Raw genomic sequence first — 26,303 nt, forward strand, 5'->3', positions numbered from 1 at the left:
AGTCACAAACACAGAAAATATATATTTTTTTGGTTTGGAGTGTACTTTGGGGGTTACAGCACCCTTTAACGGTCAAGCCAGCCGGCCCTTTACTTATGAAACAGGCGCACGCTTGGCACTACTTTGTTGATGCACGTGCGGCTACTGCGCACACAATTCACAAACACAGAAAATCATTTTTTTTTGGTTTGGACTGGAGTGTACTTTGGGGGTTACAGCACCCTTTAATGGTCAAGCCAGCCGGCCCTTTACTTATGACACAGGTGCACGCTTGGCACTACTTTGTTGATGCACGTGCGGCTACTGCGCACACAATTCACAAACACAGAAAATATATATTTTTTTGGTTTGGAGTGTACTTTTGGGGTTACAGCACCCTTTAACGGTCAAGCCAGCCGGCCCTTTACTTATGACACAGGCGCACGCTTGGCACTACTTTGTTGATGCACGTGCGGCTACTGCGCACACAATTCACAAACACAGAAAATATATATTTTTTTGGTTTGGACTGGAGTGTACTTTGGGGGTTACAGCATCCTTTAACAGTCAAGCCAGCCGGCCCTTTACTTATGACACAGGAGCACGCTTGGCACTACTTTGTTGATGCACGTGCGGCTACTGCGCACACAATTCACAAACACAGAAAATATTTTTTTTTTTGGTTTGGACTGGAGTGTACTTTAGGGGTTACAGCACCCTTTAATGGTCAAGCCAGCCGGTCCTTTACTTATGACACAGGCGCACGCTTGGCACTACTTTGTTGATGCACGTGCGGCTACTGCGCACACAATTCACAAACACAGAAAATATATATTTTTTTGGTTTGGAGTGTACTTTGGGGGTTACAGCACCCTTTAACGGTCAAGCCAGCCGGCCCTTTACTTATGACACAGGCGCACGCTTGGCACTACTTTGTTGATGCACGTGCGGCTACTGCGCACACATTTCACAAACACAGAAAATATATATTTTTTTGGTTTGGACTGGAGTGTACTTTGGGGGTTACAGCACCCTTTAACGGTCAAGCCAGCCGGCCCTTTACTTATGACACTGGCGCAAGCTTGGCACTACTTTGTTGATGCACGTGCGGCTACTGCGCACACAATTCACAAACACAGAAAATAATTTTTTTTTTGGTTTGGACTGGAGTGTACTTTGGGGGTTACAGCACCCTTTAATGGTCAAGCCAGCCGGCCCTTTACTTATGACACAGGCGCACGCTTGGCACTACTTTGTTGATGCATGTGCGGCTACTGCGCACACAATTCACAAACACAGAAAATATATATTTTTTGGTTTGGACTGGAGTGTACTTTGGGGGTTACAGCACCCTTTAACGGTCAAGCCAGCCGGCCCTTTACTTATGACACAGGAGCACGCTTGGCACTGCTTTGTTGATGCACATGCGGCTACTGCGCACACAATTCACAAACACAGAAAATAATTTTTTTTTTGGTTTGGACTGGAGTGTACTTTGGGGGTTACAGCACCCTTTAACAGTCAAGCCAGCCGGCCCTTTACTTATGACACAGGCGCACGCTTGGCACTACTTTGTTGATGCACGTGCGGCTACTGCGCACACAATTCACAAACACAGAAAATAATTTTTTTTTTGGTTTGGACTGGAGTGTACTTTGGGGGTTACAGCACCTTTTAATGGTCAAGCCAGCCGGCCCTTTACTTATGACACAGGCGCACGCTTGGCACTACTTTGTTGATGCATGTGCGGCTACTGCGCACACAATTCACAAACACAGAAAATATATATTTTTTTGGTTTGGACTGGAGTGTACTTTGGGGGTTACAGCACCCTTTAACGGTCAAGCCAGCCGGCCCTTTACTTATGACACAGGCGCACGCTTGGCACTACTTTGTTGATGCACGTGCGGCTACTGCGCACACAATTCACAAACACAGAAAATATATATTTTTTTGGTTTGGAGTGTACTTTGGGGGTTACAGCACCCTTTAACGGTCAAGCCAGCCAGTAGATGGCGCACCAAGACAAAAACTACATATCATAGAGTTGCTGCTCATGTTACGTGCAACCTTTCATTGTTAATGTATGTTATGTAGCAACAGATTTTGGATCTACAAGATAATATTTGTTTGACATGGGCAGCTTTTACAGTACGTGGCTTTCTCACGAGTTAGTAGCCCCAAGCATATTTTTGTGTTAATCCCTGAAGGAAAAACTGCAAATATTGTTTACAATGACATTTTGTGATCAATGTCTACAATATAAAATATACTGTACAATATTAGATACCACTACTGTCTTTGTAAAATTAGTTCTGCTGAGCAATAACAGACATCCAAAGCTGTGGGCAAACGCTAGTTATTAAATAATTATTTGAAGGATATTTCTTCCAAACTGATCATCAGCAGTTGCCACATCCAGAACATAAAGGGCCTGATTCAGAGTTTGTAGTAAAGCAGAAAAGAGCAAGTACTACAACTGTGCATCTTGGTAAAACCATGTGTCACTGCAGGTGAAGCATATGTAACATTTTCAGAGTTTTTAGATTTGGGAGGGACGTGTCCAAACTGAAACCTAAATTGCAGTATAAAAATAAAGCTGTCCAACAGTTTTAAGCTGCATGCAAAAGCAGCCAGTATTAACCCCGCATGCTTAAAAAAAAAAAAAATATATATATATATAGTTTTTCCATGTGTAAAGCATAGTTTTTCCATGTGTAAAGTTACATGCTCTTTTTTTTCTTTGCTTTACTCCCAAATCAGAATCAGGCCCACTGTTTGGTAAAAGATTTGCATAGATTGTCTGTAAATCTTGCATAACCAGGAGATTGCCGACTCCTTTGAAGAATGTGCACTTAGAATTTTTGGCACCTCATGTCTGTTCCCCTTATAACTTAGTTTAATGAAATCCTCCATCCATCTTGCAAGAGCATGTTTGGATATAGCATGTGTGGTACCATGGGGTGGAAGTGGTTGCAGTAGACACGGCAGTTCCAGTGGACCTTCCCTCTTCTGGCAGGGAACGAGTCCACCAGCTTGTCCTTCTCAGGCTGTAGCAGAGAGGCTAGGCATGTACACAGTAAAATGACTTAAGGTGACAAACTTGATAAGCAAAATAATCTGGAAACTTTATTAAAGGGAGCAAGAGGATGTAGGTCCAGGTATAAGTTATGCAAAAAAATAACTATCAGCATACAAATTACATGGGACTATGCACAATAGAGAATAAGCAGAGAATACAGTAAGTAGAAAGAAATTATCATTATGCAAATTATATATGATGACACAATAGTATAATAATATGCATTAATAGTTCTCTATGATCGACAACCACCAAACTGCTTCTCTTATGGCATTTAAACACACTGCTTAACTTTGGCTGCTGCAGCGCCTTCTTAATTATTATTGGGTAGAAAATACAATTACTCATTACTTCAAAATATAATATTTGGAATATATGCAGTATATATATATATATATATATATACATACATACATACAGTATATAAAGCACATGAACACATCTATGATGATATCACAGGAAGGCACTCACCAGACTTGACACAGGGTATCTTCACACATCTTTAATTGGAAATAAAATGGTCACAGACATCAATTTATCAATGTTTCGCACCCTAACTGGGTCCTTTTTCAAGAACTGCGATCCATGTGAATGTACTAACCTAAAACATCAGTGGTAAAATCGAAAATACAATTACTCATTACTTCAAAATATAATATTTGGAATATATGCAGTATATATATATATATATATATATATATATATATATATATAGTAACACGGGGTATCAAAATGGGGACTCCAGTCAGGCAGGTGCTTGGCAAAGCACTATCTTTTTAATGGTAGCAGACACTGTACCTTAGCATACGTGAGCATAGGCCTGCACACAGACAGGCACATAACATAAAATAAACATACAAACATAAAAGTCTCAGCACTCTTTGTTCTAATCAGTCAGCAGTGGCTTGCAGCCACAATTTGGGCATGAATTCCCAGCATAGCCCTTGGACCCTGGCACTATAACACTGTGTCCCTACTTCCTGGCTGCTACTCAGCATCAGGGCAACGAGCATCAGGTGCATGAGAGTTTTAAACCCTTCCTGTGAAACCTTGGATATCCACACCTCCACTGCTAATGTAGAAAGCACAGGTTTCACTCCAGTCTCCCTTGGAGGGAGCTAATTCCACCAGAACGTGGGTAATTCAGGTGAGAGACGAGCCCTCTCACAACAATATGCATTATATAGAATAGCAAATACAATCTGTGTATATTACTATGCATTATGCAAAACACCATAAATACCCCAGACTGATCAGTCATTAACTAATTGATGAACACAGAGGCTTTTTGTTGGAGTCCTCTCTTGCTATGTGGTCACTGGGCCTGATTCAGCTTTGGGACTACTGTAGAGTACGATATAGCAAGTAACTGTGAACCTGGACAAACCATGTTGCAATGCAAGAGGTGCAAATACACACATTTGTTTGCATGTAGGGTAAATACTGGCTGCTTTTGCATGTAGCCCACAATTACTGCACAGCTTTATTTTTACACTACAATTTAGATATCAGTTTGGACACACCCCTCCCAAATCTAAATCACATTTTAAATCTGCCCCACCTGCTGTGCAGCATGGTTTTTACCAAGATGCACAGTTACTTGCTATATCTTACTCTATTCCCAAAGCTGAATCAGGCCCACTGTCCTATTACATTCATGTATTTACATTCCACAGTAAGGCAAAGGCTAGCATCTAATACTGTTTGTCCTGCACACACACTAAACAATATCTTCAACACTTTAGCATGTATATCCCAGTATTGAGGGCACAAATATCGGAACTCGGCTGGGCCCTCAGCGTCGCACACACACAACCACATACAGATTCGGTACTCAGTGGCCCTGTCATCTGGCACCACCTCAGCAACGTTGCTTGCCCCAGTCTTTCAGTCAGACCTGCGGCACCTCTCCCCCATTTACCAGCTCCATTCTAAAGCATCTCACTTCTCACACTGTGCATGTGCAACTCACAAGTCTTTCCCACTTGCCTGAGTGCCTCTTTTGCACTCCACAGTGCCACCAAGTGCAAGCCTCCAGTGCTACATGGCCCATACACTTCAATATGAGGCAGTGCTCAGGGGTATCACACATGTTGTTCATAAGGTCTCACAGGAAGGACAAAATAGTGATCTTCCTGAATCCTTAATTCTGGAAAGTTAAACAGAAATTGTCCTGAGAAAGCTCAGGGTATGTACGTAGTCATTCTTCTTTCTCATTAGTAGGACACAGCCAGAGACAGAATTATTATTTTCTGATATGCAAAGAAGAACAACCTTAGATAGGAAAGTAAGATTACTTTGTAACATCACTTTGTCCATATAAATGTTCAAAAAAGTTATACTATACAATTAAAAAATATCATGTGCTACAATATTATTTACAGTATATGATGATGTAAAAGATGTTGTGAGAGGAACAATATCAGATATTTAGTCAATTAGAAATACAGAGGGGAGAATCAACAATGTAAAGAAGAATATAAGAACAAAATATAAAAAAATAAATGCTGAAGGGACCAAAAATAAAATATGAAAAAAAGAATATTTCCAATCTCTTCCAGCCTGTGCTTAATGCAGAAAAGATCTGCAAAAAAATCAATAGCTAAAAGTCTGCATTCATTAACAAATCACATAAAGTGTCGATATATGTTAGAATTCTGCTAAATGGGCCAGATTTAGGTTAGTTCGTAAACCCTCATGTGCAGATCGAGTCTTGCTATCACCCTCGCAGTGCCCGACAGCCGCAGCGAGACATTTGGGGGTGGGGAGTGGGTGGCGCCGGCCTGCATTCCCGGAAATGGAGGCACACCGCCCCCCCATTTTTCTGTGAGTGCCGAGGCCAGGCTCTCAGATTTCCTGATCTCAGCAACACAGGTCAGATGGCCATTTTGAGTAGCCTTTGGCTTTCTCAGATGGCCTGAAGCTGCAACCATCGCAATCAGTGCTTGCAATAGTGATCTTGTGATGCAGCAAAAATCTTAGCTGCTGTGTGTTCTGAGTCCTCATCTGCATCAATACCAATGTCCAGTATCAGTTTTTAATATCCACTTCTACAATAATCTTATTTATCAATTCCACTCTTTTCTTTTAGTATTGTTGTTTTTTTAGGTAGCCAAGCTTCAAAATGTGGCTGGACCTTCCACTTGACTTTACTGGGAAGATCTGGACCTTGTCTACAAATTGACATAGCATTTTATAAACAAATCACTTCTACCCAAAGTGAATTGTATAGAATTGTAACAATTATATATTAGGGAGACCATGACTTCTTCATGTATTATGATCCATGTGTGTTCCAGTAGGAATGTTATCACTTGAGTCATAGTTTATCATCGTCTGTGTAGAAGATAGCAAATTCTTTGGAAATACGGCACCCGAAGTGTTGGGTCAGACACTGTTCTGAGTGCAGAATGAATGGTGTGGACCTACCTTGGCACAAAGGCCACACATGCTACAACCATGATACCAATCATAAGTATGCACACCTCCGGACAATTTGAATTCTGCCTCTAACAGGACTCCATGGAGATTGAGTTGGTGAAGAGGAATTGAGAGCCCTTTAGCCCTGGCTTACCTTCCTTGCCCCAGATAGGGTGAAAAGGCTGCATAGATACACTAGCTTCCCCTGCTGAAGAAATCTAGAAGATAAGGTAGCCTCCAGGCCCTGCACCGACAGGCTGCCTAATATGCTTTATTCTTTGCTTGGTGCTGGGGTCTGATAATGTAGGATTCAAGGAGTGGCGGGCAGATAGGTACGTGGATGGGCAGAGCATGGCTGGATACCACCCAGATGACTCCTCTTCCCCTCTACTTGTAGCAGTGCTGAATTAAGGGGAGCAGCACATGGGGCACATAACCCAGGCCCCCTCTACCAGGGCTCCCCTGAGTCCCACAGACAAGGAGTGCAGATGCACAACCAAAAATTAAAAAGAACAGTAGGTGGCACCACACAGACTTGGTGGACCATACTTGCTATTGCAGCGTTGCACAGCCAAGATTTACATCGCTCTACCATCCCTGTTGCCCTCTCTCTCGGCTCATATGCAGCTTTGGCAGGCGCACATGGTGTCTGCTCAGAGCTGCTGCATCTCTCCGTAACTTAGCTCAGGTCTTGGTAGCTTCCTTGTCTGCTTCCCTCTGCTCAATGGCATCTCCCAGCTCTCCTCTCTCAATGGCTCCAGCTGTCACCCCCCAGCTGCTCTTTTGTTTTGTAAATCAACTCTGTTTAAAATGGCACTGGCCTCTCTGCCCTTTTCCAAAATGGACTAATTTGAGTAGGATCTCACTAGACATGAAATAGGGAATCTCCTGTAAAGTAATAGTTGTAATGGCAGCATATTATTTCTGGATAGGTCAGGTCTTAAGTGATGCCTTGCAACTTCAGGGTATGACATATACAGGGATGTTTTTGGGGGAGGAAGTAATGAATGCCTGGGCCTGGGCTTGTTGGAGAGGCCCGGCAGGGGCCCAAGTCAGCTGCTGAGGGGGAAAAAAAGTAGTATTTTTTTCAAATTATTATTGGAGGAGGAATGATCACGCTTCTCAGATTTGGCCATACACCCAAAGACCAGAGGCCTGGGCCTCCAAAGTGTGAATCCAGCTCTAGCTTGTAAGAACCGTACAGCTATTGCTATTATATATGATTTTGCTCTCATTCTTCCTGATTACTTTCATTTATATTAATCATTACTATAAAGATTTCTACATTAAGATTAAAGGGTAATTGAATTAAACCCCACAATAGCATGTGGTGTAGCAAAAACTACATGTGTTGGGGAAACTGCTATTAGTAGTGTTGATGGTAATCACTGGTCCTTGTCTTCTAAGGGAAAGGAACAGGCCCAGCTCTAGGAGTGTGTGACCAGTGCGGTCAAACAGGGGTGCCACCCCATAGAGGTGTAGACTCCCAACAGTCCCATTTTCGGGCATTGTCCCGCTGTAACATCCACGAGCTGAAGTGTCCCACTGGCGGTCGGGAGGTTGGGGACACGCATCACCGCAGCTTTGCTTTGCTAAGCAGAGAGCAGCGGTGCTGGTGAAGCAGAGCACATTAAATGTAGGGAGACAGCTGGGGGCACCCCAGCTGCTGATGGAGTGCTGGGCTCACCCCCAGCAGATGGAGTGCTGGGCTCACCCCCAGCATGACGTAAAATGGGAGGCATGCCATGAGGGCACCCCCCAAAAATTTAATCATGTAGGGGCAAGGTCTATGTAAATTAGGTCACACACCCTTTTCGGTTCACACGCTGGGGTCTGGGTGTGCCAAACAGTATTAGCACAGGGTGCTGCTCCACCTGGAGCCGGACCTGGAAAGGAGGGTGCAAACAAATGCTGCAGCATTGGGCCCCACTTTGTACACATTTCCGGTTGGTAAAAGGGAAATAAGGTAAAGATTTGTGTACTCATATATATTTTATAATGTATAGTCCTAATTGTGCCTAATGTATACTCCAAATTGTTCCTATTTTTTTACATTTGTGCCCCAATGTATTGTTTAATAATGTAATTGTGCCCCTATGTATGAGTTAATATTGAATAGTCCCCCTTTGTAAATCATTTTAACTAATAGTGCCCCTTAATTAGGGCTGTCTTAACAGGCCCTGGGAAAAGCAATGCACTGGGGCCCCTACCCACCCATTCACGGGAATAAATATGTAAACGGTCAATAAAATTATACCTATAGATTTATTGGTACTTTCAACAAAATCAATGTTTAAACATTAAAAACGTGATGTAAATTTTTGAACATTATAAGCCCTGAAAAACACAAACACTTCAACATACTGTATATCTGATATTTAATTGGTAAACCGAACAGTATGAATTAATGTTTTTTTTATTATTAATCAACACAATTGTTTGAGAAATGTCTTTGTTGAGAAGTGTTTTATAATTGGCCTCAGTGGACTTCAGCATTACTGAGAATTTCTGGTGTATAATTACGGGGTTACAAAAAATGCCGATATACATTCTATAATGGCCACAAATAAATAGGGCACTTATCCAAACAGGCTCTAAAATTCAGTTTAGTAAAGAATACAGACAGGGTCACCAAGACATTTCACCGGCCCCGGTGCTGGTGAAGGGTTGTGACAAGGAGCGCCGATAGGGTGGCAGGGGTACTTCCTCTTACCTGTCAGTAATGGTCCTGTGTGCTGGGCTGCAGCAGTGGAAAACCAGGGAGACTGCTTGCTGCTGCTGAGCAGTAGCAGCAGTCACCTCTCCTCTGCCTGTGGGGGGCAGCGATCACACTGATCATGCCCCCCAGGATTTGAACTGGGCTGAGAGTCTCACAGCACCCCCCTCTCCAGCGCACTTTGCGGCCTTGCAAAAAAGTTTTTTTCTTTCTAAGGGGATGTGGCCATACAGCTCGCAATTAGGCCACGCCCCCATTAGTAATGGGGCTCGGGACGGCTATCTACAGCCATGAGCCATGTGGCCAAACATGGGGATGTGTCCACGCTCGCTCCCACTAAGCAGGTTATGCGCACCAACGGGAAGGGTCTGGCCCTGGACCCTTTTCTTCCCCACAGACAAGCCCGGGTTCCGGTAGCCAGTACCCGCTCCGCCACCCTTTCTGCACCACTGAATATAGTAGAACATTTTGAATGGTTGAGTCAGCAAAATTTTAAATCAGACCCTGTCACAAAGGGATGAAACTGATATTAAAGAGGGCTAAAGGAAATTTGTCAATTAATGGACTGATGTTGTTAATCAATTATAATAAGAGCTTACTGAAGTCTAATCTGATGAATCATCTAATAATGATCATGCACACAATAATTCTAGAAAGATGAAATATAGTTCTGTTAAAGCAAACACAACTGATTTTTATGGCTGAAGTGCCCCTTTCTGATGAAAGCCTCTCACATACCATGTTCATCTGTTTTTTGTGTAGAGTTAACATTTTTAATTTCAACTTTTCCCTTGATCCATTTGCTGGGGCTTATTTATAATAAAGTCAACAACAGCATAAAATCAGTTATTTGACACAAGGTTAGTCAAATGATGGGATATGATAGCCGCCTACATGGGTGTCTTATCATGTGCATGTCTGATATTTACAAAAAGAAAAAAAGAAAAAAAAAAGAAAAGAAATATTGCTTATTGCGCAAGCTATTCATGGCAGCAAGTTCTGCCTGGTCCATGTGAGTAAACTCAATGGTCTCTCTGTAGAGTGGAGACAGAGGCTCCTCTGTCTGTAAGCGTATCCACTGATCTCTCTCTGGGTCACAAGCAGCAACATGTGACTCTGGAGACAGTCTACTGTCATGCGGCTGCTGATTAGGAGTTTTTCTCTCTTAATATATATATTTCAGCCATATATGTGCATATGCCTGTAAGTTCTTAAATGTAAATCTATCTTGATGCAGTTTGTAGCTGTAGGCAGTAAAAGAAACAGCGTCATAGGGAACAGTTGATGCAAAATGAAATGTAATTTGCATTAAAGTAAAATGTGCCCAGTAAATGTATAATTAACATTTGTTTTGCCTTGTAGTGCACAAGGGAAGAAGCCATTGCGTCAGTTATTCTTATATTCATGTCAGTACATTATAACTCACTGGGGCTCCATATGTGCTGTAATAAATATGCGGAAGGGCTGACTGATGTGCCCAGTTTATACTGGAATGAAGTATACATGGTCCAGCAGTAAATTCAATTACTGTTACTTCTTGTTAAGAAAATCAGTATTAACACAAGTGCGCTTGTCACTACTGCAGGGTGATGGCAGCCAGCAGTCCTCTAGGAGTTGTAACTGGGGACACTCAGGCATAACCTGGGAATCAGTTATATGGAAGTATATGTTTGTCACCTCTACAATTGGGGGAACTAGCCAAATACATGATCTTTGGGCAAATAAAAGTAGTTACTAGTTACACACACGACTGCCATCAAAAATCGTGGGGCCCCGGACGGACAAAATAGGCAGCCCCCCGGTGTTTCTGCAACTCCAGCCCTGCAGTGTCTCTCCAGTTCCAGCCAGTCCTCTTTCTGTCTCCCCAACAGCCCCCCTTTTGTGTCCTCAGCCAGCCCCCATTCTGTATCCCCAACAGCCCCCATTTGTGTCCTAAGCCAGCCCCCTTCTGTCTCTTCAGCCAGCCCCCTTCTGGCTCCCCAGCCAGCCCCCTTCTGTCTCCCTAGCCAGTCCCCTTCTGTCAACCTTGCCAGCCCCCCTTTTGTCTCCCCAGCCTGTCCTCCTTCTTTGTCCCCAGCCGGACCCCTATTGAGTCTCCAGCCAGATGCCTATTGAGTCTTCAGCCAGTCCCCTTCTGTGTCTCCAGCCCAGACCCCTTCTGTGTTCCCAGCCGGCCCCCATTCTGTGTCCCTACCCAGCCCCCTCCTGTATCTCCAGACAAGCCCCCCTTCTGTGTCCCCAATCAGCCCCCTTCTGGATCTAAAGCCCACCCCCCCTTCTGTGTCCACAATCAGCTCCCTTCTGTATCTCCAGCACAGTCCCCTTTCTGTGTCCCCAATCAATGCCCTTCTGTATCACAAGCCCAGCCGCCACATACCTTCTTGTTGCTCCATCCAGGGTAGCCTCCGTCCAGGTCCAAGTCCTCTTCCTCATGCAACGCAGCTCCTCATCTGCGCAGTGTTATGTGCCGTCTCCACAAAAACCTCAAACCTGTATTCACGGTGTCGGTGGTAGGAGATGCCGGTGGGCCGGATCGGGCAGTGGGGGGGGGGCCCATCAGGCAGCAGGTGAACCGGTGTGCAGCAGGTCAGGATTGTGGGCAGGCCCCACTGTCTGTCTGGGCCAAGGACTCCAGTCCCGGCAGTCCAGGTTACACAAATCGCATCATAGTTACAGAAAGCAGAATCCATTTATGTTGGTGTTGAAATATATAAATATAGCTATTCCAACATGCTACCAAAACAAAGCCCTATTGAATACAAAACAATAAAAATTATTTACTTAAAATAAAAAAAAAATTCCAGAAAATCCATTTCATGAATGTAAAAATTTAAATCAGTGAAATCACATCATGTCTACAGTAACTTCTCAACTGGTTCTTCCCAGTTGCTACAACAGCTAAGATGGGTACGGAAAAGGTTTATTCTGGCCGACGCCAGGTGTGTCCCAATATCTCAGAGGCAAATGTATAAAAACATCTAAATATGGGTATATGAAATAATGTAAATATAAATATACGTGGTGGCAGCCTAGGAGAACAGAACTTCTCAAATATGCAAAAAAAATCAGATATAGATAAAGAAGGCTGTTCTCCCCAGCAAATATATCCAACTAATTCTATTCCTCTGTAATCAGTGTTAGAATCTGGAAGGATCATACCCTTGGATATTTGGGGTTCCAGGTTTTCATTCATAAATAGGTTGGACATAAGAAATTATATAACCTACCCACTACCTAGTGAGCTATGCAAAAGATTAAGAGATCCTCCTGTATATCCTCTACCAAGTGTCTCTGGTTAATAATTCCATGGTACATCTGAGGTGTTTATTTGTTCACTCTCAGGATAAAATAAACAAACATCAATCATTTTACATTGGTCAAAACACAAATTTCATATATAAAAAAATATTCCTGAACCAATAAAGTACAGATACATAAAGGAAATTCAACATTATATACATACAGTATAAAGTCAAAGACAGTAAAAAACAAACATAAAACAAAAACAAAGTAAAAACAAAATATCTCAGTTACCAGGTATTGGTAAGTGGTGTAGTGTGGTATGATTTGTTGACAGTTACCATATCAGCAGTCATCAGATGGACATGGGAATGTTGACATGGTAGAATAGGTATGCAAGACGGAGAGATTCATTAGGGGCTGCCAAAGTAGTTGAGATGCCTGCCATTGCTGGGCTCCGGACATTGTGGGTGCTACTGGAACCTGGGGTCACTGGTGATGTTGCTGCTTTTGGCACATTGTGAGGACTTGCTCAGAGACGATAGTCTGCAGAGCCTGGAGATGGATAGGTTGGACACCTGACCCTCCCAGGGATAGCACCCCTACTTCTACAGCACCCCCTGTCTAAGGAGGCCACCTTCTGCTCAATTATCCCAACATCATCTTGGGATCAGCTACTCCTTCTTGAATCACCACTTCCTCCTGGATCATCCACCTCCCCTTGGACTGCCTTGCTGTCTGCTCACCACCTACCTTTAGATTGTCTGATGGTATATAAGGGCATATGGAAAAGTGTGATGGTATATAAGGGCATATGGAAGAGTGTGATGGTATATAAGGCATATGGAAGAGTGTGATGGTATATAAGGGCATATGGAAGAGTCTGAGGGTATATAAGGGCTTATGAAGGGGTCTTATGGCATATAAGAGGCATCTGGATCATACTTGCCTACCAGAAAATCAGGTGCTACTCCTAGCCGCCAGGATAACTTGCTACACCCAGTCCCAGTGGGATTTGTGTATGGACATGTGAAAAGGTGGGACTGCCATCTTGGGAACATACACACATTATATATATATATATATATATATATATATATATATATACAGTCAGGTGCATAAATATTGGGACATTGACAGAATTTTCATATTTTGGCCTCTATTCACCACCACAATGGCTTTGAAATGAAACAAACAAGATGTGCTTTAACTGCAGACTTTCAGATTTAATTTGAGGGTTATTACATCCAAATCACATGAACGGTGTAGGAATTACAACGGTTTCTTAATGTGCCTCCCACTTTTTAAGGGGCCAAAAGTATTGGGACAAACTAAGCAATCCTAAATCTAACTTTCACTTTTTAAAACTTTGTTGCAAATCCTTTGCAGGCAATTACAGCCTGAAGTCTGGAACGCATAGACATCACCAGACGCTGGGTTTCGTCCCTGGTGATGCTCTGCCAGGCCTCTACTGCAAATGTCTTCAGTTCCTGCTTGTTCTAGGGGCATTTTCCCTTCAGTTTTGTCTTCATCAGGTGAAATGCATGCTCAATTGGATTCAGGTGAGGGGATTGACTTGGCCATTGCATAACATTCCACTTTTTAGCCTAAAAAAGCACTTTGGTTGCTTTTGCAGCATGCTTCGGTTCATTGTCCATCTGCACTGTGAAGCGCTGTCCAATGAGTTCTGAAGCACTTGACTGAATATGAGCATATAATATTGCCCGAAACACTTCAGAATTCGTTCTGCTGCTTTTGTCAGCAGTCACATCATCAATAAATACAAGGGAACTAATTCCATTGGCAGCCATACATGCCCACGCCATGACAATACCACCACCATGCTTCACTGATGAGGTGGTATGTTTTGGTTCATGAGCAGTTCCTTTCCTTCTCCATACTCTTCTCTTCCCATCACTCTGCTACAAGTTGATCTTTGTCTCATCTGTCCATAGGATGTTGTTCCTGAACTGTAATGGCTTTTTTAGATGTTGTTTGGCAAACTCTAATCTGATCTTCCTGTTTTTGTGGCTCACCAATGGTTTACATCTTGTGGTGAACCCTCTATATTTACTCTTGTGAAGTCTTCTCTTGATTGTTGACTTTGACACATATACACCTACCTCCTGGAGAGTGTTCTTGATTTGGCCAACTGTTGTGAAGGGGTTTTTCTTCACCAGGGAAATATTTCTTCTGTCATCCACCACAGTTGTTTTCCGTGCTCTTCCGGGTCTTTTGGTTTTGCTGAGCTCTCCGGTGCGTTCTTTCTTTTTGAGAATGTTCCAAACAGTTGATTTGGCCACACCTAATGTTTTTGCTATCTCTCTGATGGGTTTGTTTAGATTTTTCAGCCTAATGATGGCTTGCTTCACTGATAGTGACAGCTCTTTGGATCTCATATTGAGAGTCGACAGCAACTGATTCCAAATGCAAATGTCACACCTAGAATCAACTCCAGACCTTTTACCTGCTTAATTGATAATGAAATAACGAGGGAATAGCCCACACCTGTCCATGAAATAGCTTTTGAGTTGATAGTCCCAATACTTTTGGCCTCTTAAAAGGTGGGAGGCACATATAGAAACCACTGTAATTCCTACACCGTTCACCTGATTTGGATGTAATTACCCTCAAATTAATTCTGAAAGTCTGCAGTTAAAGCACATCTTGTTTGTTTCATTTCAAAGCCATTGTGGTGGTGAATAGAGGCCAAAGTATGAAAATTCTGTCAATGTCCCAATATTTATGCACCTGACTGTATATATATATATATATATATATATATATATATACACATATATACAGTATATATATTGTTACAAGGTCAGGGTAGGGGGTCCCTCTCCTGGGGTAGACGGACACCACCTTACACACAGCAGCCAGGAAATAGCAGTCCAGTCGTGAGTTTTCGTACAAGCTGGTCGGTGCTAGTTTTTATTGTGCAATATCAAAACTCAAAGAAACAAAACACAAAATAAACCCGGATGGGCACTAACTACTCGTAAGTTCCCTCACTAATGGAACACTAAATAAAACTCTGTCCACAGTACCTTCTGATTTGTAGCCAGCAGTGTCTCAGAGCAAGCTAACCTGCAGGCCTGCTCTCCCAGGTATGAGACACTCAGCCCTAACTAGACCCAGCATATATTAGCTACTTCCAGGTGCAAGCCCTGATGAGCCTGCTACAAGGCTGAAAGGCGCAAGACCTGGAGTGGCCTGTGGATGGAGCCCTCCCTCTCCTCACATCCACACCCCCAGGACAGAAATCTGGGACAAATATAGAAATATATCCCCCCCTTTGTTTCAACCTGTGCGGCGGAACAACTGCAGCCCCCAGACAATGGACACATGACAAAGCATCTGCATTGGCCAGCTGGCTTCCTGGCCTGTGTTCTACTATAAATGTAAAGGTTTGTAATGCCAAGAACCATCTTGTTATTCTCGCATTGCTGTCATTGTTTTCTGACATCCACTTCAGAGGGGCATGGTCAGTGATCAATCTGAACTTCCTTCCCATCAAATAGTACCTGAGAGTTTCTAAAGCCCATTTTATGGCTAATGCTTCTTTCTCGACCATAGCATAGTTTCTCTCATGTACATTTAATGTCTGGCTTAAGAAAAAAATCGGGTCTTCTTCACCCTCTTTGCTTTGGGACAGGATCGCTCCTATGCCTACACCTGATGCATCACTTTGTACAGCAAACCACCATGACTTTCTGTTTGCCTTTGGTAAGGTCAGTCAGTGGGACTGCAATGTGGCAAAATTGGGTATAAACCTCCTATAATACCCAGAGATCCCTAAGAAGGCTCTCACCTGCTTCTTATTCAGGGGTCGTGGGCAGTTTTGTATTGCCTCAATCTTATTGAGCTGTGGCTTTATCAAACCTCTGCCAATGGTGTACCCAAGATACTTTACTTCTTCCATCCCTAGACAACACTTTTTTGGGTTGCCTGTCAAACCTGCCTTATAGATGGAATCCAACACTGCTTGTACTCTGGGCAAGTGAGACTGCCAATCAGGACTAAGAATTACCACATCATCCAGATAAACAGCAGCATACTGTCTATGGGGCCTTAGAATCCTATCCATCATTCTTTGAAAGGTAGTAGGTGCCCCATGTAGCCCAAAGGGCAACATCTTGTATTGAAACAACCCCTCTGGTGCAGAAAAAGCTGTCTTTTCTTTGCCGTTCTCAGTTAACGGCACTTGCCAATACCCTTTGGTTAAGTCAAGAGTAGTTAAATATCTGACTGTCCCCAGCCTTTCAATTAGTTCATCCACCCTAGGCATAGGGTAGGCATCGAATTTTGACACACTGTTCAATTTCTGGAAGTCATTGCAGAATCGCACACTACCGTTGGGCTTAGGAATGATCACAATGGGATTTGACCACTCACTATGCGATTTTTCAATAACACCCAACTCTAACATTTTTTTAATGTCCTTCGATAATGACTCTCTTTGGGCTTCTGGTAACCTATAGGGCTTTAGGTTAACCTTAACCCCTGGGTCAGTGATTATGTCATGTTTAATGACCGTGGTTTTTCCTGGTATGTCAGAAAACAACACCCTATTTCTGATCAGAAATTCCTTTACTTCCTGCTGTTGACTGGCTGACAGGGTTTTTGCCACTGTCACTTCGGGTACCACGGGCCCTGGGTTTACTGGAGGGGCTCGGACGGCTGACAGTGCTGCTCTATCCTTCCAGGATTTTATAAGATTTACATGGTATATCTGTTCTGGCTTTCTTTTCCCTGGCTGGTAAACTTTATAATTGACCTGCCCCACTTTTTCTAAGATTTCAACGGGGTCCTTGCCATTTAGCCAAAAGTTTACTTTCTACTGTGGGAACCAACACCAACACTCTGTTCCCAGGAGCAAAGTTGCGTAAGTGAGCATTTCGGTTGTACACCCCCTGCTGTGCCTGTTGGGTCTGTTCCAAGTGCTCTCTTACTATCGACACCACAGCAGCAATTCTTTGTTGCATTTGGGAAACATGCTCAATAACTGTTTTATGCGGACTGGACTGCCCCTCCCATGTCTCTTTGGCAATATCAAGTAATCCCCTTGGATGTCTCCCGTACAATCAATCAAAAGGGGAAAACACTGTGGAGGATTGGGGAACCTCTCTTATGGCCAACAGCAAATAAGGTAACAAGTAATCCCAGTCTCTACCATCTTTGTCCACTACTTTCCTTAGCATGTGTTTTAAAGTTTTATTAAACCTCTCCACTAACCCATCAGTCTGGGGATGGCATAACTCTTTCATGATTTTTGGCATGAATGGGGTACCTTGGTCAGTCAGGATCTCCTTAGGTATTCCCAACCTGCTAAAGACATGGACTAATTCTCTAGCAATGGTCTTGGTTGACGTATTGCGTCATGGTATCGCTTCCGGGTACCTGGTAGCGTAATCCATTATCACCAGAATATATTGATGGCCCCGGGTAGATTTCATTAATGCCCCAACCAAATCCATAGCTATTCTTTCAAATGGAACCTCAATAATGGGTAACGGACCAGGGGACTTTTGAAATGTGGCCTTGGAGCATGATATTGACATTCAGGGCAGAACGCACAATAGTCAGATACATCTTTATGGACCCTGGGCCAGAAAAACCTCTGTATAATTCGCTCAGTGGTTTTCTCTACCCCTAGGTGGCCTGCCGTTATATGACCATAGGCCAGATCCAACACTGTTCTTCTGTAAGCTTTGGGAACTATTAATTGTTCCACAATATCTTCCCCCTTCTTAGTCACCTGATACAACAAAACCTGACATACTGCCATGTGAGGATATGACAAAGGACTATCGGGGTCTATGGGTTTACCATTGATCACCTTGACATTCTCCCTGGCCTTTACCAGAGTAGGGTCATTTAACTGCTGCACGGCAAAGACCTCTCTTCTGACCTCCAAATCAGGCAGATGATCAACTGGCTCAACAAAACTTCCCACCTCAGTGGGAGACACATCACTTAGCGAGCCACCATCACGCTCCACATTCTCTAGTTCACCAATCATACTAGAAAAAGGGAACATCTCTGACTCTGAAGACACTTCCTCTGCTACTACACCAGTAACCTTCTCAAACGGGTCAGGGTGATATACCTCTGTGCAAAATCGGCTTTCCCACAACTTCCAGAAGTGAGCAAAGTCTCTCCCCAATATGGCATCATACATTAAGCCATGTACCAAACCCACAGAGACTATTGCGGAACCACATGGTGTCTCGATGTTCACTTCTGCAGTAATATAATACCATGTATCCCCATGTATATAGGTCACACCAACAGTTTTCCCCTTACGCTTCAAGGGGTCCACCTGCTCAGCTTTCATAAGTGTCACCAGGCTGCCAGAATCTAACGGTTGCCCTCTACAGTGAGTACACACATGTGCTTAATCAGTCTCAGCCTGCCGGTCAGCAGTACAGGCTGTCTGTGCAAAGAAAGACCCCCTGCGGTGGACATGAGCAGTATCACATTGCATAGGTTCAGAGGTAAGTGAACAATTAGCTGCAATATGGCCAAAGCCACCACATTGGAAACACTGAATCATATTATTATCTAGTCTAACGGGGTAGGAACCTTTCTGGCCTGACTGGCCTGTCTCCAGGTTCCACACCCTCAGTCTTAGATACATTCCAACGCCCAGCACCCTTCTCCCCAGGAACAGTCTTGCCAGTGTTGATGGGAGTTCGCCGGTGCATCATCTGGGCTCGGTGGGGCAGACTCAACAGCTCCTCAGCCGCCACCTACCTCTCCACTAGTTCGACTAACTGGTCTGCGGATTTATGGTCTGCATGGCTCACCCACTTGCGCAGAGTTGCAGGTAGCGATCATAGATACCGGTCCATCATGACTCTTTCCATGATCTGTGGTCCTGTCAGCATCTCGGGCTGTAGCCATTTTGTGGATAGATGGACGAGGTCATGCATCTGTGAGCGTGGAGGCTTTTCCTTTTGGAACTCCCAGTGGTGGACTCATTGGGCCCGAACAAATGAGGTGACTCCCAAGCGAGTTAGGATCTTCCATTTTAACTTTACATAGTCCTTTACATCAGCCAGGCACAGATCATAGTAGGACTTTTGCGGTTCTCCAGACTGGAAGGGTGCCACAAGACTTGCCCACTGTTCCTTGGGCCAACTCTCCCTTTCTGCGGTTCTCTCAAAGGCCATAAGATTCGCCTCCACGTCATCACTCAGGGTCATCTTCTGTAAAAAATGACTGGCGCGTATGGAGCGAGTGTGGGTTGGAGGGTCAGTGGAAGCATCTCCAGTCCGGGCTACTAGGTGTAGTACCACCTCTTTTATGGCTTGGCTGTTCTCCGCTAAGGCCTGGCGGGTTTCTTCGATGGTAATTTGTTGTTTCCTCTGTGCTGCCTCCAAGACTAATAGCTGCACCTGGGTGGATTCCTGCAGAGCTTTGGTAGCTTCTTGCTGAGAAATCAAGTTCCCTCACTAACGGAACACTAAACAAAACTACGTCCACAGTACCTTCTGGTTTGTAGCCAGCAGTGTCTCAGAGCAAGCTAACCTGCAGGCCTGCTCTCCCAGGTATGAGACACTCAACCCTAACTAGACCCAGCATATTTTAACCACTTCCAGGTGCAAGCCCTGATGAGCCTGCTACAAGGCTGAAAGGCCCAAGACCTGGAGTGGCTTGTGGCTGGAGCCCTCCCTTCTCCTCACATCCTCCCGCAGGACCCATTCCGGCTCTTCACAGAAGCCGACATTACTAGTCTGCTTTTCTAACAGACTTCTCCTGGGGGTTTTAAAAGACATAAGACAGGAATCTGGGACAAATATAGAAGCCATTCCACACGTTTAAAGTGCTCCTATCACAATAATATATATATATATATATATATATATATATATATATATAGCCCCAATGGTCCGGCACACACATAGAAAAGCAGCTGTGCCCGGTGCCTCCACACAAAATCGTAAACATAACCACACAAGTGCGGCACTCAGGACTGAAGAGACGTTCAAGAATGTACAACAGTCAGAGGAGTATTACAACGTTTCAATCACTTTATATGATTTTCGTCATATAAAGTGATTGAAACGTTGTAATACTCCTCTGAGTGTTGTACATTCTTGAACGTCTCTTCAGTCCTGAGTGCCGCACTTGTGTGGTTATATATATATATATATATATATATATAAATTACTAAAGTACTACTACATTATTGGACACTTGTCCTTTTTATGTTCCATACCATGTTTATGTTTTTGTTCACCCAACCACGAATCAGCTCATTCAAGGGCCTCTGTCATCTTAATATACTAGGGTGTGTGCCCGAATATAGCTTAGTTGAGACTGATTTTTTATGCTGCATTTATGAATGTTGTATATTGTTGTTGTCTCAAGCTACAGTGTCACATTCACCACAGTGAACTAATCTAAATACATATTAATATTGGGCTCGCAGATGGTGTAATGGTTAGCACTGAGGTCATGGGCTCGATTCCTACCACGGCCCTAAATGGAGTTTGTATATTCTCCCTGTGGTTGCGTGGGTTTCCTCCGGGTGTCCCGGTTTCCTCCCACACTCCAAAATATACTGGTAGGATAATTGGCTCCCTACAAAAATGAACCCTAGTTTGTATGTATGTGTGCGCGTGTACATGTGGTAGGGAACATCAGCCTCAAGGTAGCACTGATCAAGTGCATTCTATAAAATGATAGGTAGAAGCTGATTGGTTGCTAAGGGCAATTCCCCTACTGGTCCCCTTCTCCACTTTTTACACAGTTTCATACATCTCCCCCTAAATTTGTAAGTTAAGGGCCTAACTCAGACATTTATGGTACAGAAACAGCCGCTACGTCTTTGTACGAAGCAGCTGTGCTAAAATAGGCAATGGGCTGCTATGGGCAACATCTCCACTTCTAAAAACCTGCACTTTAGTAACTATACCCCTAAGTCCTCATAAGGAAAAAAACCTAATAAGTTTGCTCTTCTACAAATAGGTGGGGAAAATGTAATCAGTCTCTGCATCCATGAGCACAGCATTATTACACAGCAGAGAAGACTCAATCCCCAATTTGCGGTTTTATACAAGTGTAGTTGCCATTGTAATAAACAATGATATGGTTTCAATACCACCGTAATTTACTTCGGAATTTTGTTCGGAATTTTGTTAGTCAGCCAAAACGTAACAACACTTCAGTATTTTCTCTTTATGTCTTCTCTAAAGATCTTTTTAATGGTAATCCGAGAGCACTGAACACACAGCAACAATGTTGGTCTGTATATACTAAGAAAACTTTCCCAGCTAGTTAGGTGAAGTCAGAAAAGAGAGATGTTTAATATTTTAGACATGCTTTGTCGGAACTAGTAAGCATTCTTCAGGGATCAAAGCTTAATTAAGTTGGCAATTAATTGCACAAATCTTACCAACGAACTTGACCAGCATTCCAGTGCAAATGATGACCTTACAAATAAAACAAACAACACAGTAATAATAAGCTCAGCTGACATGAGTAGACCACTAATCTAAAGCTGGGAGATAAATGCCTCACCATAGAGTATTCCTGTCTTTACACTAATTTAATAAACTTGGCTTTGCTTCCAGTTTAGCAGTGTGAGAAATTTTTTAGAGCTTTCATATATAATGAAAAAAAACCCCACTACATAAAAATGAGTGCATACAGTTTATGAGATAAGACAAAAGAGGGCATAACTGAAACAAAATATTATCTAAAGGGGTATTGTAACTACACCTGTGAATTGAGGTTACTGTTGCTCCACTTTCAGGGACCACCTTATCTCTGTAGGGGTCTATGCACTGATGCTGGGTACACACTAGATGGACCGCAGATCGGAGCGACATATCAGGTACATCGTCTAGTGTGTAACTATGATATGTGCGCTCTTGTGGGTCGTTAGCGACATCACCCGTCAGCCCTACTGCATGTCTCTCCCCCTCTTCGGACCCGGCATCGGCAAGTGTGCATGCACTTGCCGCATGCCGGGTTCTGTTGCCGGCAATGTCGCGCTGGGTGCACATCATCTAATGTGTCCCCCAGCTTTAGTCTTGGAGAGAGATAAAGTGGACAGAGATAAAGTACCAACCAATTAGCTCCTAACTGTCACTTTACAGTCTGTGGGCCTGATTCAGACCCGGACACTATTTGCGGCCGCTAGCTGGCTAAAATGGGCCGGCTATTTAAATCATGTGCTCGCACTTCGTCGCGTAAGCCGCCCACTAAGTAATAGCGAGCGGCCACACTATGCGCTCGCACCTGTATAAAGATGCCCCTTTGCCACTCGCATCACACGTCATCTCCGGCAGTTGTAGGATTAATCGGGAACATCGAGAGCCATCGGAGCTGCTCTCAGTACTTGTGGTAGTCTTTTCCGACCATAACATTGCGAGCAGTTCTGGCTAAAATACAACCCAGTCAAGTGTGTAATGACGCTACTTTGCTAATTATGCACGCCCATTAAACGCCGTTCTGACGGTCGGGCACGCCTGCCTTTGCACATCCACACCCCCGTTTACAAGCACCTTCCCCTGTTACCACCCACAAACGGCACTATCTGTCACTCAAAATAGCGGCCCGACTGCGGGCTATAGGCGAGCACTTTCCCATCGCAATGACTGGTTCACGCACACGCATTGCGACGCATACGCATGTGCAGATTGCGAAAAATTGCTCAATGCGAGCGAGCGCAGCAAAGCGTCCGGGTCTGAATCAGGCCCTGTGTTCGAAAAACTGACAGTTAGGTGCTGATTTGTTGGTACTTTATCTGTCTCCACTTTATCTCTCTCCAAAGCTTAGTGCATCTACCCCTTATTCTCCTATTGACTGTAATTGTTTATGGCATCCATTCAATAAATAAAATATTTTAAAGAACAAACAAAAAAATGATCTTTGTAGTTGTAAAACTCTGAACCTAGCCAGAATTTATTTGCTACAGTAACTAGAATTTTGTTTACTGTGAGACTGATTCAACAGCGATCGCTACTGAATCAGTCCCACAGTAAAACGTGCAGGGAACACTGCTGTCGAATATATGCTATTGCTTGCCAAAGCAATCAAACTGCATACGTAGTTGCATTTGCGATCGCTGCTAATTCAGGGGATGCAATCCCGACGCCTGTCATTAGACCTACGCCGGGAGCCTGATGCCCGGCATACCAAACGAAGGTAAGACGGGCGCGGACAGCCGCGTGGGGTGGGGGGTTTAGGGCTCCTGGGGGGACTTAAGGTTAGGCACCCCCCGGGAGGGTTAGGGTTAGGCTAGGGGAAGGGGGGGGTTAGGGTTAGGCAACCTCGGAAGGAGGTTAGGGGTAGGCACCCCCCCCTGGGAGACTTAGGTTTGGGCTGCAGGGACGGGGGGGTTAGGTCTAGGGGGGGAGGTTAGGGTTAGGCACCCCTAAAGGAGGGTTAGGGTTAATTATACTTACCTTTTTAGCTGTCGGGATCTTCACCCCTGCCGGGCTTCTGCTGTCAGGATTTGTGGCCGGCGGTATTACATACTGATTCCTGATTCAGGCCCTGTGTTCTTGCCATTCTTCTATAAAATATAGTAAGAACACTATTGAGGAAATCATGTAAATTTGAGCTACACTATTAAAAGAAAATGTGCACATTTTTGACAAATTCTACGAAATAATACAAGGAAGCCGTGAATAGAGAACTTTCTATACCAAACTTTGTTCAAATGAGTTACTTACAATATACTTTCCCAAAGTTACTACAATTATGTTAATAAATAATTTCCTAATTAAACAAGGCTGTTTGGACAACCGAAATGACCTAAAATGCAATTTAAATTTTTGGCTTTTGGTTCAATTTCATTTTATAATAACCTTGTACCCCCATCATTAAATATATAAAAAAAAGTAGTCAAGTTAATTGAAGCCTGTAAAAAAAAAAAAAGAAAATAGAAAGTGCTAAGAAACTCTATCCATTATAGTAATAGAGTGGACAGGCATATTTAATAACTCACAATGCCTAGTTCCCAATTAACCTTTTGCTCCTAGCGGAGCCAGTGGGGAAAAAAAAAAGATTGTTGCTACGCCATCCTCCCCTGACCGCAGAACTGCGATTGATACTTGCTCTTATGCTTTTATGTTAAGATATTTGAAATGCTTCCAAATTATCATCCCATGAGGATCAAGTGTCACCAGAATAAGATTATGACTGACCTAACTCTGTTGCTTAGCAAAACAATTATGTCAAACAAGGCAAAACTTTTCTAAACTTTAAGAGGAAATATGCTCATTAAAACATGTTTGCTAACAGTTCTTTCACTTCACATATATTATTATAATACTCAGAAATGTGGGAGAGGAGATAAGGAAACAATTTGTTTACAACATCAAAAGATATTCATATTTTAATTGGTAAAAGTTCATGCTTGTGTCCATATGAAGAAAAGCTTCCTGTATGAGAAGTGAGAATATTTAATATTCAATAATAATCTAATGATATATTGTGCAGAAGGCATATTTAAACTGGCTGACATTTTGTCCTCAGAGATTAGTAACTGGGAAAAAATGGTATCTCAGGTCTGTATATCTGGCGACATGTACTTATACCTCTTTTCCACTAAAAACCTGGGTCCGACCTGGGTTTTCAGGCATGGGACCTCATTCAGAGTCGGTCGTAAGCGGCCGCTCAGTCGTACGCATCCGATGTTTCCAAACCACGCATGCGTATGGTTAGTTGTGCGCATGTGCGTACGAGACCTTGCGATCCAAAATGCTGTTGATCGTACGGCTTACGAGCAGGAAGTGGCTTCCGAGAGTTAATTGACATGAAAGGCCGTTTGTGGGTGGTGACGAGGGTGGTGGTCTGAAAACGCAGGCGTGCCTCACCGTTTTCAGGGCGTTTCAGGGGCGTACATAAATTTCCTGCTACGACCGACATAGAAGGCCGGAAGTAGTAAAACATCACGCAGGTTAGAGTCCTGGCTGATCAGACAGCTTGAGGTTGGGTATGTGCTCTCTCAAGCCCCAGAGTACAATCGATACTATCGAATGTGACTGATGTTAGGAGTGATGTTTCTATTTTGAGCCACACAATGCAAGCAGCTAATAATCGTTTGTTGTAGCTAATAACACTGCTAATTGGCTTGTAATTGAATCAGCTGCGTTTGCATTAGCGAATAATAAGAATAAATATATTTCATGGGGATGGCTTATTCTACGCGTTTTTTTGTTAATTTTTGGTGTAATTTGCACACAACACAAGCGGCCGCAACCAGCAGAAGAAAATTAACATACACCGACTGACAACGATTGATTCGATTGCTAGCTGCTATCACTCGCTAGCTAGAGGAGGTGCATTGTTCACGTATGGGCGTCACTTTGGTTGCGACCGACCGCTTCCTTTTTCAGTTTTGCGGTCGTTAGGCGTACGACCGAGCGGCCGCTTACGACCGACTCTGAATGAGGGCCATGGTTCCAACCCAGGTCAGACACTGTTTACACAGCACCATCAATCTGGGTTATTGTCGGGTCAGCCCCGTTCACACTGAACCTGGGTCTGCCCTGCTAAACTTGTGAGGTCATAAAAAGTGGGAGGTGACTGCTCCACAACCACCAATCAGCGCATTTTAGGCATGACCCAGGTCGGATAACCAGGATTGCACCATTTATACTGCACCATTACTCAGGTCCATCCTGGGTTCGACCCCGATAGCTACCTGAGTTGGATTGCCAGGTCACTTGACCCTGGGTCATTTTTCAGGGACTCTTTTATACACCTTTTACACCAGAGCAAAAACATGGGTTTTTGCTGGGTCTACCCGGGTCGCAGCTCAGTGTAAAAGGGTCCCTGCAAAATAACCTGGGTCAAGTGACCTGGCAATCCAACCCAGGTAGCTACCAGGGTCAGACCCAG

The sequence above is a fragment of the Taudactylus pleione genome, unplaced genomic scaffold, assembly GCF_031769625.1.
Source record: "Taudactylus pleione unplaced genomic scaffold, aTauple2 ptg000039l, whole genome shotgun sequence".
Classification (NCBI taxonomy): Eukaryota; Metazoa; Chordata; class Amphibia; order Anura; family Myobatrachidae; genus Taudactylus; species Taudactylus pleione.